Source organism: Scyliorhinus canicula, chromosome 20, assembly GCF_902713615.1.
Source record: "Scyliorhinus canicula chromosome 20, sScyCan1.1, whole genome shotgun sequence".
In the NCBI taxonomy this organism is placed as follows: domain Eukaryota; kingdom Metazoa; phylum Chordata; class Chondrichthyes; order Carcharhiniformes; family Scyliorhinidae; genus Scyliorhinus; species Scyliorhinus canicula.
The window spans coordinates 16,026,025-16,039,973 of record NC_052165.1 but is presented as its reverse complement, the minus strand read 5'-3'; positions in this window follow the sequence as shown (position 1 = coordinate 16,039,973).

The following is a 13,949-nucleotide window of genomic DNA, read 5'->3' as shown; positions in this document are numbered from 1 at the left end:
GCGGGTTCGAGGGGCTGAATGGCCTCCGCCTGGTCCTATTTTCAACGTGTGTTTCTTATCACCAAATGCTGGAGATCTGAAATGGAAACAAAATGCTGGGTAAAGCCTCGCAGCGTCAGTGGAGAGAGAAATAAAGTTAATGTTGGGCACTAAATGGGAACAAAGTCCCATAGCGAGCGATTTTAACCACATCTTTCCCAGCACTCGTAGTGCTGAGAAACAAAAGGCTATTAAAAGTCACTCGGGTTAGATAGGTGGCCGAAGCGGGGAACGCATGGCCAAGGCGGCACTGAGGAGTTCTGCCCACCGGAACCCCTCAGTGTAATGAGAGATTGTGACGTCCCAATCTCTGGAGCCGCCGACTCGACTCAACTGACTGACGGCCCACCAAGGCCATTCGCCGCGTGAAAAATGCTAGCTTGGCACCTTGGCAGTGCTAACTTGGTACCCCGGCAATGCCCCTGCCAGAACCAATTGGGCACCTTGGCAGTGCCAACCTGGTACCCTGGCAATGCCCCTGCCAGCACCAATTGGGCACCTTGGCAGTGCCAACCTGGTACCCTGGCAATGCCCCTGCCAGAACCAATTGGGCACCTTGGCAGTGCCAACCTGGTACCCTGGCAATGCCCCTGCCAGCTGGCAGTGCCAACTGGGCACATTGGTAGTGCCAGGGTGCCAGTATGGCAGTGCTAGTATCACCGTGCCCACTTGGGGGTGCCTGATTTCCAGACACCCTCCCACGAGTGCCGTTCCATCGGCTCCCCGTTTGTGAAGACCAGTACCAAACAGCGCTCGCCCGAGATCTCCGAGGAAAAGGGACTAGATCCCAGTACCTCGAGTGCCTTGGCAAACTGCTCATTAACGTGAGACTAGCTGTCTCGCTCTAATGTGCAGATTTGCCAAAAGGTGATCCTGCCTACAATGGGCGGGATTTACTTTGCAGCATCTTGAGGGATCATATTGGATCGTGTGAGGCGTTTGCCAGCTGGCTAGATCCAGCGTGGTGGTCTGATCACGCCCGTAATCTCCGATCCACTTTCAGCAGGGTATTCTTCCAATTAAATCCAACTGTAACTGCGATCCTCAAACTTAACACCATGGGCGGGATTCTCTGATCCTGAGGCTAAGTGTTGACGCCGTCGTAAACGCCGTCGCTTTTTACGACGGTGTCAACAGGCCCCAGGAGCAGCTACTCCGAGCCCTACAGGAGGCCAGCACAGCACTGGAGCGACCCATGGCTCCAGCTGCCGGTATCAGCATCAAATGGGCGCTGCGGGTCTGCACATGCGCGCTGTGACCGGCCCGAATGTGCGCATGCGCAGTGGAGCCCCCCCCCCCCCCCCCGGGGTCGGACCCCACCTTCCGTCCCTCACCAGGCCGCCCTCAAAGGGATGCAGGTCGAGGTCCCGCCGGGTAAGACCACACGTGGACGGTGCCGGCGAGATGCCGATTTGTTTTGCGGCCACTCGGCCCATCCCGGGCGGAGAATCGCTGCGGGGGGGGGGGGGGGGTGGGGGGGGCAACGCCACCGGAGAATCGGTGGACCAGTGTCAGGGTGGCGTCACGCGATTTGCACCCGGCCCCCCGATTCTCCGGCCCTGCGTGGGCTGAGAGAATACCGCCCCCTCTCTTTCAGAGAGGGAACCGCAGAAAATTCAAACTGCAAAATCCTAAAATTATAAAGAAGAACAAACACAGACATAAACTTTGAAAGGCAGAAAACTGCAGCCAGTTCTCCACTGCCACCCTCTCATCTGCCAAGGGGCAACTGGCAGCTGGAGGTAAATCTAGCGGGAGTGGTTTAATTTACGTCAGCCTTTAAACAATGCCAGCCGTTACTTGTGTTTGAAACAGCTGGGAAGCGATCCAAATATATAAACTGGGGACTTGTGTCGAATGTAGGAACCTGATTACAAGCGGCACAGTGGTTAGCACTGCTGCCTCACAGCACTAGGGTTCAATTCTGGCCTGCGGGAGTTTGCATGTTTTCCCCGTGTATGCATGGGTGCTCCCACAATCCAGAGATGTTAGTTGGGGTGGTGTGCAGGTTAGCATGGGTTATGGGCCTAGGTAAGGTGCTCTCCTGGAGGGTCAGTGTGGGCTCGATGGGCTGAATGGCCTGCTTCTGCACTGTAGGGATTCTGTGGTGCTATGGCCAGTACATGTTAGGCCCCGTTGCACTGTTTTAGCAACCTACCATTGGTCTTTTTTATTAAGGGCCTTTTGGAAACCCTACAGGTAAAGGTAATTCTATGTTTGAAGAATTGATGGGACCGTGAGTGAGCATTCATGATCCCACAAAGATCTGGGCCAACTACTGACCTTTCCTGACTCCCCTCCAATGGGCCTTGCTGATCTCTTCTCCACCAACAAAAACGAAAGTTTCAGAGAAGCATTAGTGTGGCCCCTACAACTTGTCAATCAGGCCCAAACTCTGAACAATGATCTGTCCTCATTACTGTGGCCTCGAGTGGTTACCATGGACCTCCCAAGAACTTTGCTCCAGTTTTTATCCGGTGGTAAAAATCCCCTCACCTGCCCAGCTCAGCGTGAATACCAGTCGCAGCATTTTGTTGGCTATTACACTGCTCTTGCTGTGGGGGGAAAGTTGGTTAATTGTTATTGCATAATAATATTTCCCTTTCCACCCCCCAACTTTCGCTGGTCTTGCTGTTGCTTTGACTTCCTGTGAGCACACACAACTCAAAACATGCATTTTGCTTATTCAGGTGATTTGCTTGTGTTCTGTTCCTCAGTCAGCACTGAGCATTTCAGACGCGTCATTAGTGATGAAATTGGTAGTCAGCGGAAAATATGTGACAGGATTCTGAAGTACAGCGAAATTCATAACGTGAGAAGTAGGAGTAGGCTCCCCCCCTCCCCCACCCCCGGCTCCTCGGCGCCCCGGCCCCTCGAGTCTGCTCCGCTGTTCAATACGATCCTGGCTTCAGCCCCACATTCATGTTGACCCCAATACACCCTTGATAGGCTCGAGTTTTATAAATTTCCAACTCCTCCCCCCCCACCCCTCCTCACCCTTGCCGGTGGGTTCGAAGGCATAAAAATAACACGGACATAATTCCCCTCGGGGTCATGCCCGCCCTCACCCGGGCGTGATTTTATGGGCAGGGCCTGAGGTGGAAATCCTGCCCAGCCACCATCGTTAAGCTGGCAGGTACATGATGACTCGGGGTCGGGAAATGTTCTCGATCTCGATCTCAGGCAGGTAGGGGTGGGGAGGTGGGGGGGGTGAGAGGAGGGTGTCAGGGTGGGGGGAGGGCACCTCTATGAGAAGGCCCCTTTCAGACTGGGGTTGGGGAGCACTCCCCTCACGGGCCAGAGATCTCCAGCCACCTGCTCCACCCCCACCCTCTGACAACGGGATCGTCTTTCTCGTGACCCACGCCAGGGTATCTCCAACCCGCCCTGTCCTGTGACCTTTTCACCACTATAGTTCCTGGGACTTAGTCTTAGGCATGGTGCTACAGATGCTCTACCAGCCACTGCAGTGGTGCGCTTGGATGGGCTGGTGTGCTATCGGTCAATCTGATTGACCGAATGCTCTCCAAGGCAATACTTCCTTCCAAGTGGCGTCTCCGGCCAATCAATGTTAATTTGAGCGTGAAATGCAGCGGCTTGTCCGAATTGGTGGGGATGCGTTTACCATCCGGACGGCGGGCACCTGTTTAATCTTGAATTTCTGTGACTATGAGCGTATATGAAATGGAACGCAAGCGTAAAAACGCGTTAAAATCATGATGGTTGCACCAAAAAAAACATTTAACAGAATATACTGATGTGTTATCTGTGTTGGTCTAACATCAACTGCAACTGAAGGATCCCCTCAACAACCGTCACTCACCCTTAACGTTGAAGAACTGGGGGCACTGCCCCTTTTGCCAGCCATGGGCGAGGTGCTTCATTACGCGCTGCAGTAGGGGATCTTTGGCAGTTTCTTCGCGTATTTGTATAACCCGTTCATCAGTGGCTGGGAGATTGCTGGCACACAGCTGCACCTGTGTTTCAATATGGCGAATGAAATCGCCCTGTTCACACGGCGTGGTGACGGATCGGGATAGGGCATCCGCGACGATCAGCTCCTTACCCGGTGTGTAGACGAGTTTGAAGTCATATCGGTGGAGATGAAGAAGAATTCGCTGCAGCCGAGGTGTCATGTCATTTAAATCCTTTTGCATTATGTGGACTAAAGGCCTGTGGTCTGTTTCCACCGTGAACGTTGGCAGGCCGTATACGTAGTCATGAAACTTTGACTATTCCTGCAGGAGACCCAAGCACTCCTTTTCGATCTGGGCATACCGTTGTTCAGTCGGAGTCATGGCCCTGGAGGTGTATGCCACTGGAGCCCAGGGCGAGGAGTCGTCTCGCTGGAGGAGCACCGCCCCAATGCCGTCCTGGCTTGCGTCTGTGGATATCTTGGCATCCTTGGTTGGGTCAAAGAATGCCAGTACTGGGGCTGTGGCGAGCTTTGTTTTCAGCTCAAGCTAACTCCGCTTGATGTGCGGGAAGCCACTGGAACACTGTCGACTTTTTTACAAGATGCCGGAGGGCTGTGGTGTGGGATGCCATGTTGGGAATGAATTTCCCGAGAAAATTCACCATCCTGAGGAATCGCAGGACCGCCTTTTTGTCCTCTGGCATGGCATTGATTGCCAGCACCTTGTCAGCGTCAGGTTGCACACCCTGCTGTGAAATGTGGTCACCCAGAAACTTGATAGTGGACCTACCAAATGAGCATTTGGCCCTGTTGAGCTGGAGGCCGTTTTCTCTGGAAAACTTATTTGAGACGAGCGATGTAATCCTCGGGCGTCTTGGACCAGATGATCAAGTCGTCCACATAGACGCACCCCCTCGATGCCCTCCATCATTTGCTCCATTATGCGATGAAATACTTCGGAAGCTGATATGATACCAAAAGGCATGCGGTTGTAGCAATACCTGCCGAACGGAGTGTTAAACATGCACAGCTTCCGACTGGACTCGTCCAACTGTATCTGCCAGAACCCACTGGAGGCATCCAGCTTAGTAAAGAATTTGGCATGCGCCATCTGACAGGTTAACTCTTCAGGCTTTGGGATCGGGTAGTGCTCGCGCATGATGTTGCGATTCAGGTAGAACGTAGAACAGTACAGCACAGAACAGGCCCTTCGGCCCTCGATGTTGTGCCGAGCAATGATCACCCTACTCAAACCCACGTAACCAGTATACCCACAACCCAACAATCCCCCCATTAACCTTACACTACGGGCAATTTAGCATGGCCAATCCACCTAACCCGCACATCTTTGGACTGTGGGAGGAAACCGGAGCACCCGGAGGAAACCCACGCACACACGGGGAGGACGTGCAGACTCCACACAGACAGTGACCCAGCCGGGAATCGAACCTGGGACCCTGGAGCTGTGAAGCATTGATGCTAACCACCATGCTACCATGGGATCAATGCAAATGCGGAGTTCACCAGAGGGCTTCTTGACGCAGACCATGGAGCTGACCCAGTCTGTTGGTTCCGTGACCTTTGAGATGATGCCCTGGTCTTGGAGCTCTCGTAGCTGCGTTTTCAGATGATCCTTGAGAGGGGCCGACACCCGGCGCGGTGCATGGATCACTGGGATGGCATTCGGTTTGAGCAATATCTTGTAGCGATATGGGAGCGTGCCCATTCCATCAAACACGTTGTGGTATTGCGTGAGAATGTCGTCTATCTCAGCCTGGAGATTTACATTGGGCGAGGCAGTCGCCGGTGTCGAGGACATGGCATAAGACCATAAGACATAGGAGTGGAAGTAAGGCCATTTGGCCCATCGAGTCCACTCCGCCATTCAATCATGGCTGATGGCATGGACGCGCTGGACCAGATTTAGGAGTTTGCAGGCGCGAGCACCGAGCAGGGATGCCTTGTCAGGCCGGACGATCTCGAATCGTAACGTCACTTTGATTGCCTTGTGAGATACACCTAGCTGACATGATCCACTGGCAGCTATGGCATTGCCATTGTAGTCAAGGAGCTGGCAGGCTGGTGGAAGAATGCTAGGTTGGTCTCGGAAGCTGTCGAGGTCCGACTGTGATATGAGGTTTGCAGATGCACCAGCGTCCAATTTAAATTGTATGTGAGACTGGTTAACCGTGATGACAGCACACCACTCGTCGTCAGGATCCACAGTGAGGATTGAAAGGCGGTTTGCAGGCACAGTGGAGGCCAGCTCGCGCGTGATGATTATGCCCACCCGGTATGGAGACTCAAGGCAGTCAGCATCGGGGTCCGTTGGGCTGTCGGGATCCGAATCCTGCATGCCTTGTTGTACGCAGCGGACACGTCTGTGCTGCAGCTGGGATCGCTGGCTGTTGGTCGGTGCAGCGGACCTGCATAAGGCTGCATAATGCCCAGGCTTTCCACACTGTAGACATCGCCTTCTTTTGGCTGAACATTGCTTTAAATAGGCGGAGCCACAATTTGGACACGTCATGACGCTGACGTTCTGTGCGCCATCGCGCAAGCGCACTACGGTCGGCTGATTTTCGCACATGCGCATCGGGTCTTCGGCCTCATCGTCCACCCGGTCGTAGCGCGCATGCGTAGGGACCCGGGAAAAGCGCGCGAATCGGCCACTCTCCTCGATGCTCAGGCCTTGCATTTGTGCTATGGCCTGCACCCTTTCTGCCTCGTGGGAGACTAGTTCTGCATTTTCTGCCGCCCTGATGCGGGAGTAACGATTCCTGGCATGCTCATGGAAAACGCACGTTTCGATGGCGACGGAGAGGGTCAACCGTTTGATTTTGAGGAGGTGCTCCCGCAGGGAGTCGGACTGGACCCCAAAACCGATCTGATCCCAGATCATGGAATCAGCCATCTAGTCATAATTACATGACTGCGCTAGGATGTGGAGATGGGTCAAGAAGGACTGAAAAGGTTCATCCTTACCCTGAAGCCTCTGTTGGAAGATGGACCGTTTGTGGTGAATGTAACCTAGTAATTCACACTGTATTTACCAATACTATTGTAAGCGCAGTAGCGTTATCTGACCACTAGGGGGGAGTAGGTCTGGGAATGCTCAGGAGTTTGTACAGGGCTCTACCCTTGGCTCCGCCCACGACTCCTCCCCCTTGACTGCTGTATAAATAACCGTGTCCAGGGCCAGCCTACAGTTCATCGAGAGTTCAACGGGTAACAGGCTGGCTCTGTAGTAAGTAGATTAAAACCACTGTTCATATCTTAAAACACGTGTCTCGTGAATTGATGGTTCCATCACCGTTCAAAGCTCTCATTCACCTCAATGTCGCAGTGGTTGTCGAATTTCAGCAGAACCGTCTTGAACTTTGTCTTGTCTTCGCCATAGGCAAACGTGAGCGAGTTATAGATGTGGATGACGTGATCCCCGCAGTCGACAGGAACAGCGCGATCTTTCGGGCATCCGATGCTGCCTCGAGGTCGGAGGCCTCGATATACAGGAGGAACTTCTGTTTGAAGACTTTCCAGTTGGTGCCGAGGTTGCCGGAGATCTGGAGTTGCGGAGGAGGTTGGATCTTTTCCATGCCGCTGGATGGCTGCGTGCTGGTCGTTGCAGATTCACTCGAGGTAGGTTCGTTAGAGTTAATATCGTGATGTGTTATCTGTGTTGGTCTAACATCGACTGCAACTGGATGCAGTAAAACGAGAGACAGGCTACCGACACAGGAGATGGTCCAACACTGTTTTATTGAACCTGTTGAAAACTGTGCATAATCTGCTGTGGGTTGACACTCTATTAACCTAACTGATAACCTCCTACTGGCTTGACCAGACTAGCTCTCTATCACATGATGATGATGTTCATTGGCCTGTGCACTGCGACTATCTCCCTGGCCGTGTCCTGTGAGAGAGGAGAGCCTTAATGCCCTGTGGGCTTCATAGTGGTGGTGTCCTGTCTGATGATTGGTTGTTCTGTGTCGTGTGTGTTCATTGGTCATCCTGTGTGTCAATCACAGCCTGTCTGCATCTCATGATATACATTATGTCATATGACATAAACCACCTGTTCCCAGCCTAATAAAGATGGTTCGACCTGTTCAATCATACAGATGAGTGGCGCAGAACGGCAATGCGCACGCATGAACATGCTGCCGAGGGGGTCATAAAGTCGAAGCCCGATGTTGTAAGGTCAAAGTGAGGTGTCAAAAGTGCCGTTCGTCGTACCTCCGATGTGGTAATGTCGAGGGCGGCCTGTGAACAGCACTTACCCAGCTCCCGGGGTTGGATTCCAAGGCCCATTCCAATCAGCCTCTCTTTACAGCCTGAAAATCGCAAACCTAAATGTCCTTACGAGGCATGCAACAACTTCTCTGAACTGTAAGATGTAATTATTCTGTGTCGGGTAAGGTTTTACCAACTGGCTGAGATGGTGACACGGTGAGATGGTACACATTCGCATCACCTCTTCCTCATCTGAGGCCACTCGGCCCGCTTCACCAGGTGTTCACACATGGCCGTACTGTACCATTTTGAGGCTGCTTAGCTCTTCTTTAGGCCCAGCTTTCATTCCAAGTTTGGGAAGTTAAAATTATGGGATTCCCTGTTCAAACATCATTTGAAAGTATAGAAAAAAGTCGACTACTTCCTGCCCATGTCCACGAGCAACAACAGGGGAGCAATGATTTGTTAACTTTATAAAATTTTGAGTGACCATCAGTTGTTTTTTATTTTAGAACCCTAATATTCTTGTCTCACATTCACTGTGCTCAATTTTCCTTCTCCATTTTTTCATGGGGCTATTTATTTATCTGTTGTAATTTATGGGTCCTGCCACTAGGTGGTAGTGATGCTACGTGAGAGGCTCGCAAACAGAAGCTGAATTCTCACACGACTTGACTGGTGACCCTGCCAGTTTTGTTTCATTGTGCCAGTTTCACCAAATGTTAATTTAATTTGAACATTCATCCCCATAGAATTGGGAGATGACACTGGCAACATTCCAGTGCCTGCAAGATCAGCCGGAGGAGATGGTTCCGAAATTGTGGCCAACACTGAAAGGTGTGGCGTCCGCAGTGGACGTGCTGGGGCAAGAGGTCAGAGCCACGGCGGACATGTCCCAGGTGCAGATGGACATTGCTAGGCCCATTTACAAAAGGTCACGTTGACCTTAGCTAGTCACAGAGAGACAGGTCACAGTCACGGAGAGACATGTACTGTCACGGAGAGACATGTACTGTCACGGAGAGACATGTCACAGTCACGGAGAGACATGTACTGTCACAGAGAGACATGTACTGTCACGGAGAGACATGTCACAGTCACAGATAGACATGTCACAGTCACAGAGAGACATGTACTGTCACGGAGAGCCATGTCACAGTCACGGAGAGCCATGTCACAGTCACGGAGAGACATGTCACAGTCACGGAGAGACATGTCACAGTCACAGATAGACATGTCACAGTCACGGAGAGACATGTACTGTCACGGAGAGACATGTCACAGTCACGGAGAGCCATGTACTGTCACGGAGAGACATGTCACAGTCACGGAGAGACATGTACTGTCACAGAGAGACATGTACTGTCACGGAGAGACATGTCACAGTCACGGAGAGACATATCACAGTCACGGAGAGCCATGTCACAGTCACAGAGAGACATGTCACAGTCACGGAGAGCCATGTCACAGTCACGGAGAGACATGTCACAGTCACGGAGAGCCATGTCACAGTCACGGAGAGCCATGTCACAGTCACGGAGAGCCATGTCACAGTCACGGAGAAACATGTCACAGTCACAGATAGACATGTCACAGTCACGGAGAGACATGTCACAGTCACAGAGAGACATGTCACAGTCACAGATAGACATGTACTGTCACGGAGAGCCATGTCACAGACACGGAGAGCCATGTCACAGTCACGGAGAGCCATGTCACAGTCACAGAGAGCCATGTCACAGTCACGGAGAGACATGTCACAGTCACGGAGAGACATGTCACAGTCACGGAGAGACATGTACTGTCACGGAGAGACATGTACAGTCACGGAGAGCCATGTCACAGTCACGGAGAGACATGTCACAGTCACAGAGAGACATGTCACAGTCACAGAGAGACATGTACTGTCACGGAGAGACATGTCACAGTCACGGAGAGACATGTACAGTCACGGAGAGACATGTCACAGTCACGGAGAGACATGTCACAGTCACGGAGAGACATGTCACAGTCACGGAGAGACATGTCACAGTCACAGATAGACATGTCACAGTCACAGAGAGACATGTCACAGTCACGGAGAGACAGGTCACAGTCACGGAGAGACATGTACAGTCACGGAGAGACATGTCACAGTCACGGAGAGACATGTACAGTCACGGAGAGACATGTACAGTCACGGAGAGACATGTACAGTCACGGAGAGACATGTACAGTCACGGAGAGCCATGTACTGTCACAGAGAGACATGTACTGTCACGGAGAGACATGTCACTGTCACGGAGAGACATGTCACAGTCACAGAGAGACATGTCACTGTCACGGAGAGACATGTCACAGTCACAGATAGACATGTCACTGTCACGGAGAGACATGTCACAGTCACAGAGAGACATGTCACAGTCACAGAGAGACATGTCACAGTCACAGATAGACATGTACAGTCACGGAGAGACATGTCACAGTCACAGAGAGACATGTCACAGTCACGGAGAGCCATGTCACAGTCACAGATAGACATGTGCCGTCACGGAGAGACATGAGCAAGGCAATGAGGCAATGGGGCTGGTTTAGCACACTGGGCTAAATCGCTGGCTCTGAAAGCAGACCAAGGCAGGCCAGCAGCACGGTTCAATTCCCGTACCAGCCTCCCCGAACAGGCGCCGGAATGTGGCGACTAGGGGCTTTTCACAGTAACTTCATTTGAAGCCTACTCGTGACAATAAGCGATTTTCATTTCATTTCATTTTCATGAGGGGTTGGGCTCACTCACTGCGGGACATATATCAGTCACAGGACGCCATGGCTGAGTGCATCGATTCCATGGCTCAGACACAGGCTGGTCTCAGGACTGGCAGCACCAGATGATGGTGAGGCTTCTGGAGTCACTCCAGCTGCCCCTCCATCCCAAGGAGTAGCCCAGGGACCAGTGAGCACCTCGAGGGAGGAGGCATGGAGGGGGCCCATCCTGGGGCCTCCTTCAAGGGAAGCACTGGAACAGTCCAGCCTTTCTGAATGCCCCTGCCCCCTCCTGACACTGGCACATCTGCTGGGCAGCAGGCAGAACAGGGTGACACGTAGTCGGCTGGGCCCATCCAAGTCCAGGCCCTGCAGAGAATGGCTGCGAAGGGCGTCATGGGGCGAGACGAGCAGCAGGCTGCCTCCACTCCTGATGTGCAATCTGGGGGATTACCCAGAAGGTATGGGTCACGGAAGATCAAAAAGATAAATGGCACATAAGCTGTTACGGGTGTCGTTGGCCAGGGGACACAATCTGTAAAAACTCACCATTAAACATTTTCCAACCTCCAGTCTGTTATCCCACAGTGTTGGTTTCCAGGGTGCATTGGACCCATGGATTTCCCACAGGCCCCTACCCTCACCGAGAAGTGACGGGCATGGGAGCCGCTGTGTGAGACAGCCGGGTACGACAGCATCCCCAGTCTATAGCCCCAAAGCTTGCTCCATCTCGTCCTGTTCCCCCCCCCCCCCCCCCCCCAAAATAATGTGGCCCATGAGAGGGACTCCCCATCGGACAACCAGGGGGACCATCTGGGCGGACAGCGGAGTGTTCTCTCAAAGGCAGAGATAGACTTTAGCAGGCAAAGAGGAGCATCGGTGCTCGTCTCCGTGCGAGTTACCATCATCCTCAATCCTGCGGACAAGGCCCACAGATACAGCCAATCCAGGACCCACAGCCTGTTCTGATGCTGAGATGACCCTCGGGGGTACGTCCTCCTCGGCCTGCCGGATGGCCGGCACTTGAGCCCCACTGGCTGGTGCCTGACTGTTCTGGGGCAGGCTCCTTTCATTCAGGGTCTTCCCTGGGCTGCCCCTGGGGCTCTCGACACCGTGCATCCGCAATGGGCAGCAGTGGCCGGGTAGATAGCGAGCATGGCTGAGTTCCGAATTCCGAATTCCGTTTCTGTGCGCGCGGGGGGGGGGGGGGGGGGGGGGGGTGGAGACAGGGACTGTCAGCAAGGTGATGCCTCCCTTGACCATCCAAACCACCCAGATTGCATGGTCATCCTGAGATCGAGTGTTCAGCTACCCTCACCATTCTCCCCCCCCCCCTCCCCCAGCCCCTTCAGGGAGGTGGAGATCTGGGCTACGAGCTTGTGGATGGCATTCCAAAGAATGCAAATGAGTTGTTTGCATATTCCCGCCGGTACTGGGCGGGAAACGTGCACTGGTTGGCAGGATGGGACTGCAGTGTCTGCCACCCCGGTGCCCATCCTGTTTTTGGGCCCATGCGGAATTGTCCGGACTCCTGATCTTGGCGGCGGAGGCGGCAAATTCTATCCTTTGGATGAGGCATTAAACCATTGGGTTGGATTTTCATCAGAATTAGGAAGCGGGTGCCAGGTTTGTCTTTGGATATGAAACCTGTGTCTGAGGAAAACGACTCCAAGTTCAATCTTTCACAGGGGTGAGCCCTGACTTTAATATGGAGACTTGATCCTGGCTTGAAATGGGAGACGGCTCAGGTGGTGAAGTGTGGCAGCCACCATTGAGCTGCTGCTTGTCCTGAGGAAGAGGCCGGCTGTTTGGGGCCGGAGCCCTACACTGCAGAGGAGCCAGGGGCATCCAGAACAGGGCAGCCCACCTCTTCATCGATGCCAACCTGAATACTGGAGGCCGGGAGAGATGAGAGGGGGAGGCACTCGTTCTAGAAGCCAACCAGCATCTTCTTCCTCTGCCTCCAATTCCTGCTCCTCCGCCAATCAGCTGTCTCTTTCTGTCCTTGAGATCTGCACTTCTCGCAGTGCCATGCTCTAGAAAACGCAGCAGAACACCACAGTGAGCGAACCTCTTGATGGGGACCACCCAGCTGGTCGAGACACTGGAATCACATCTTCAGGTAGCTGATGATCTGCTCTGAGCAGGTGGCATTGGTTGTATTATCTGTGTGCCTCTGCCTGTTGCGCTTTGTGGGGGGGGGGGGGGGGGGGGGGGGGGGGGGGGGGGGGGGGGGGGGGGGGGGGGGGGGGGGGGTTGTTGCACTTTGAAGTAGTGGAGCCCCTTCCTGTTGACAGTCTCAATGGCTAGTCGCTGGGTGCCATTGACTATCCCTGCAGCTGGGGGAATTAGTGATGGAGGTAAAAACAACACGGCCCTCCATGCCTGGAGGCCCATGTCGATCATCAAAAGTCCTGTCCAGCTCTGGCAGCCATTTGTAACTTAAGGTCCAAAGCTGATCCTTAGCAGGAGTCAGAAGCAAGAAAGATCTAGTGACATTTCTGCCAGGGGGCAGGGCCTGGTGACCCGTGCTGCCAGCTCTTTGGCAACAAGGGTAAGTCGCAGTCTCCTGTGACACTCCATCTGGCTAACTCCATCTCCAGAGAGTTCCTGTGTTAGCCATTTGCTCCTCTCCCATACCCTCCTGCTGCTCGGGGTTGATGTAGGAAATGAAAGTTAGTGGTGGATTAAACTTTACATTTTCATCATTTAGAGCGGGATTAGAAAAACATGTTTGCTGTCCAATAATGGTGTGGAGCTGATTGTTGGTGATATAAAACACCAGATCTATTGGATTGAACTGTATCTTATGTTGGGGTGGTTTAATTTGGTCAATATGTGTACATTTTTAACGAGTCCATTTTCTTTATTACATGGTTTGCATTCCCAATAGTTTTTCTTTACATTTGTGCACTGTGTAGAGGGACTTTAGAAGGGTATCACAGGACGGTGCAACATTGTGGGCCAAAGGGCATGCACTGCAATGTTCTATATGTGATTTGACCAGCAGGTGGCAGTCAAG